Source organism: Mesocricetus auratus, unplaced genomic scaffold (assembly GCF_017639785.1).
Source record: "Mesocricetus auratus isolate SY011 unplaced genomic scaffold, BCM_Maur_2.0 Super-Scaffold_4256, whole genome shotgun sequence".
Classification (NCBI taxonomy): Eukaryota; Metazoa; Chordata; class Mammalia; order Rodentia; family Cricetidae; genus Mesocricetus; species Mesocricetus auratus.
The window spans coordinates 14824983-14829458 of record NW_024429182.1 but is presented as its reverse complement, the minus strand read 5'-3'; the positions used below and the strand labels follow the sequence as shown (position 1 = coordinate 14829458).

The window sequence follows — 4476 nt, the reverse complement described above, 5'->3', positions numbered from 1 at the left end:
TAATGTCATGCAAGTAGATTTGCTGATAATTAAGTAAAGTTAAAAAATGAACCACATAGAGACCCAGTCTCAAACAAAACAAAAGTCTAAAAATATATAAAACCATTAAGTAAATGTTACAGATTAGTTTGTTAAAGTGTCAGCTCAACCATTAAAGTATAAATTAATAAATGTATCCCTGACTATGACATGTATAAAATGAATTAGAGAGCAATTTTCTCTCAGCTTAATGCTAAAAATTTGGTCAATGTGAAAATGCCTGACTCCTTATAAAGATACGACATTACAAAACTAATATTTGAATGAATGTATCAGATCAGTTATGAGAAATAATCCACAAAGTGATAAGGAAGTTTCAGTTAAGATGGCATTTGCTTGTGGTGCCATTTCTATGAATTCCACAAACTGTCAAAGAACAGGCCCTTCCCATATGCTCCCAGAATATAAGGCATGACCATTAAAAGCTGCTGAGATGACTCAGAAGTTAAAAGCACTTGCTGCTTTTGGAGAAGGCCTGGGTTCAGTTCCCAGCACCTACTTCAGAGAGTCCACAACTGTCTATAACTGTAGTGCCAAGGGATCTAATGTCCACTTCTGAACTCCTCAGATACCTGCATTCACATACACATCTGAACACATACATGCATATTGATATACATAAAAATAAATATTAAAATAATTACAACAATTTATTTGCTAAAGAAAATGTGATTTTCATTTAAAATTAAGAATATTATATAACAACATTTATGGATATTGATGTTTACATTTATTTTTATGTGTATGGATATCTTGCCTGAATGTATGGCTATTATCACATGTGTGCAGTGCCTCAGAAGACTACAAGCTTTGGATCTCCTGGAGCTGGAGTTTCAGACAGTTGTGAGCCATCATGTGGGTTCTGGGAATCCAACTCAGATCTTCTGGAAGATCAGCCAGTGCCCTTAAGTGCTGAGCCATTTCTCCAGCCCTTGAAGACTCTTAGGGATGCTGACTTTCTTTGAAAGTTCTACTTTGTTTTCTAGTTACAAAAAATTTCAGGGTATCCAGGGCTGTGTAGTGAAACATTACCTCAATTTTTCTCTTCTGTTTTTCTGTTGTGTATGTGGGGGGGGGAGGCACACATGTGGAGGTTAGAGAAGTAACTTGTGGAAATCAGTTCTCTCCCTTCTATCATGAGGGCCCTGATGGCCAAACTCAGGACTTTAACCTTGCTTGCAAGGGCCCTTACCTGCTGAGCCATCTTGCCAGACTAAAGCTTTATATCTTGAAACATGGCTCTGGGTACTTAACCAAAATTTGCCTTACTGGTCTGTCCTACAATTGCTAGCCCAGCAGTTTTCCAAAGAAGTGTCTGGGAGTCTTCTCAAGACCATCCTTGGAGATAAGGGAAGAAAACAGGAAATTTTCTGTATCTGATCATTTTTTAAATCTTTTTAATTTTTATTTATTTATTTTTTATTTATTTGTTTTGCCACCCTGGGTTTTATTCAGTAGGTAGTTACAGTGGTGTCACTGTGTTAGTTTGTGTACTGGAGCCTAGGGTGGCTCTTTGCAAAGCTCAGATGCAAGCTAAGGAAGCCAGGTAGCTCAGGGCCGCTTCCTCCTGCTCAGGCCTCAGCCTGAGCTCTCGATGCTAGACTCCGGCATGACTGGGACACTCTCAGAGGAACAGCTCACAGGACTCACGTGAGTACCCACCCCACACCCAAACCCAACAAGCTTTTCACGGATTGCTTCTTGCAGGACCAGTGGCTTGGAACATGGGGTGTCAGGAAAGGCAGCAAGTGATCCTGGCAAGCCGACCTGTATGTCTAGGTGCCCACAGCAGAACCCACAGTGTGGAAGAGACTGCACCGCAGGTCCCTCCCCCACAGGCCACAAGCAGAAGCAAAGTGCAACCCCGTGTCACCCTACCCACCCCTGGTAGTCTCCAGATAATGACCTACAGAAATAAGGTTACATTTATAATTAGCGGACAGTGTGGGGAACTTACACCATTTACAAGGGTTATCCTGCCGGAGCAGCAGATGACTGCTGGGCACTTACTGATCATCCCTGCTTTGTCACGCCCACCCTTCAGTTATCAGCAGAGGGGAGGACTCAGACTCTCTGGGGGACCCTACCGCATGCATAGGTCCCAGCAGTGGCTTAGATGTGGCTATCATTTTGGCGTAATGAGGTAAGGGGCACAGCTCGGCCCTTGCCTGCCTGCTTCCCTCAGAGGGCTTGGGGACACTGAGCTGTGCACTAACCGGCCACACAAGTTCCAGGATAGTGGCAGCTTGAGTGGCAAGGGCAAGGCCCGGCCTCTATCGCAGCTCAGGGATGAACTGAGACCAGTTGATGTTGTCAGGGCCCAGAAGGTCCTCCTCCAGGCCAGGGAAGCTCATGTCCAGAAGGATCTTACTGAGGCTGTCATTCATTGTGTCCAGGACCAGGCTTTCGGTGAGAGACCAGTTGGCTGAAAGGCTGGGGACCTCCAGATGTGGGGCAGAGGCAAGGTCAAAAGGTTCTGAGTTGAGGAGCTCCCCGGGTGAGTCAAAAAGGGGAACACTTTTCAGAGGTGTGATATTCAGCTCCATCGGCCCCAGGTAGTCAGGTAAGGGGCCAAAGGCACCTGGCGGGGGGGCTGAAACATAACCCCCCAACTTTGTCTGGGGGTGGGAGAGCAGGAAGAATCTTCCCAGGAGTTGGATAGTTCCTCTTTCAGTGACGCACACGGAGAGGGCCACTCTTCCAAGGACCCTCCACTTTGATAGGTCTCTCTAAGTGTGCCAAGTGCTCCCCAGGCTGGAGTTCTTCCTCCTCAATGGACCGAACAGGAAGCAAAGGCAACAGCCCTTCTTCAAGCAGAGTTCCTCCTCCACTGGTCCTGCAGCAGGATGCGGGGCTACCCCTTCATTGGCTAGCAGTACCTTGGGTGCAATTCAGACTCACTTGTTATGACAAGCAAGCTCTGTGCTCATAAGGGAAGCTGCCAGAGGCAATGGCACCTTCACTGAGGGCTCTAACACCAGAGACTGGTTCACTGGGAACTGGATGGGCGCCAGGTGTGAGCTGACCCATGGGAGTAGTGGCTTCATGTTTCTCCATGGGCCCAGTGGGAGTTCAGTTTTGATCGTCACATTTCTACGGAGCTCAGGATTGGGCCGTTTCTGCTGTGATTCCAAGTGCTCGGGCAATTGTGGAGACCCTGGTTCCAGTGGCTTAAACACTTGGTCCAATGTCAAGTAACGATTGGCAATTGGGTGAATGGTCCATAAAGAGACCTTGCAGATATCTCCAGAAGAAACATGTCGTAGAGAGAAAGGTTGTGACGAATAGAGTTCTTCCAGCCTGGCTTGGCAATGTGCTCGATCCAAGTGTAGATATCCTTCAAGGTCATACGTGATCTCTCAGTGCTGCTGACTGCAAACTGTATCATGGCCCTGTAAGAGTAGGGTGGCCTCTCAGACTTAGAGTCCTGCCAAGATGTGGATGCTCCTGAGGGCTCCTCAACCTGATTCTGCTCCAGGTGACAATTCTCCTTCTCTTCCATCTCCTGCCTAACACTGCAGGAGCCCAGCCGTCAGAACTCATCTTCCCAAGCCACTGGATGTTAGGTGAGCTGTTGTCCAGCGTGCAGCCTGTGGTTTCACCACCAGCACAGCTGCCCTGCCTTTGCCTTGGAAGGGCTCCGGTGGCTTGGGAACAGGCACACCCTTAGCTACTGGCTTTGGTCCCAATGTCTCAGTGATCACTTCTGTCCTCTTGGGATCATTGCTGGTTTGGGCTTGAGGCTGGGGAGCACGAGGGTGAGATGAGGCCCCCCAAGAGCTGACGAGGATGAGCTTGTTGGGGCCACGGCTGCCACCCTTTGCCGTTAGTGCCGTGATGATGCTCTGGATGTCGGCACTGTTGGGGATGGCCACCCCTTGTGTGTTGGGCATGGTGGGGTGGTTGATAATCTTGATTCCATCTGGAAACTTGCAAGATCTGGACTCTGCCATCTCCTGGGAGGCCTGTGCGTGAGTAGGCTCCTGCTGGGCAGGGGGTCTCCTTGCTTCTTCCTCTGATGTTTCACTTGGGGCATTTTGAATAGGAAGAGGCAGCCTCCATTGAGAATCAGGCTGACGGGGGCTGGTTCTCATCATGAAACTGCTCTCACTCTCCATTGAGAATCACAAGCATTGACCCTCACAGGCTGAGGCTGCTTCCCTTGGGGCCGAGCCAGGTCCGGGCAGTGGGTCCTAGCGGGACGGCCAGGGTGGGAAGCCTGGTCCAGGTGGGGGTGAAGCCTGGTCCCATTAATCAAGATGGAAGTGGTAGTATTGCACACCTGTAATCCTGGCATCTGGGAGATGGGGGCAGGAGGACCCGTAGTCCTCAGCTACAGTGAGTTTGAGACCAGCCTGGACTAAAGACCCTTTCTCAATGTTTTCCCTCCTTAAGAGATTCATTTTGCTAATGTTTGGTACAGTTTGCTTGAAGAGC

The 4476-nt window shown here is 48.5% G+C and overlaps 1 pseudogene; it reads right to left on the bottom strand.

Moving 5' to 3' along the window:
- Positions 1-2312: 2312 nt before the first annotated feature.
- LOC121135524 lies at positions 2313-4133 on the bottom strand (annotated as a pseudogene).
- Positions 4134-4476: the final 343 nt, after the last annotated feature.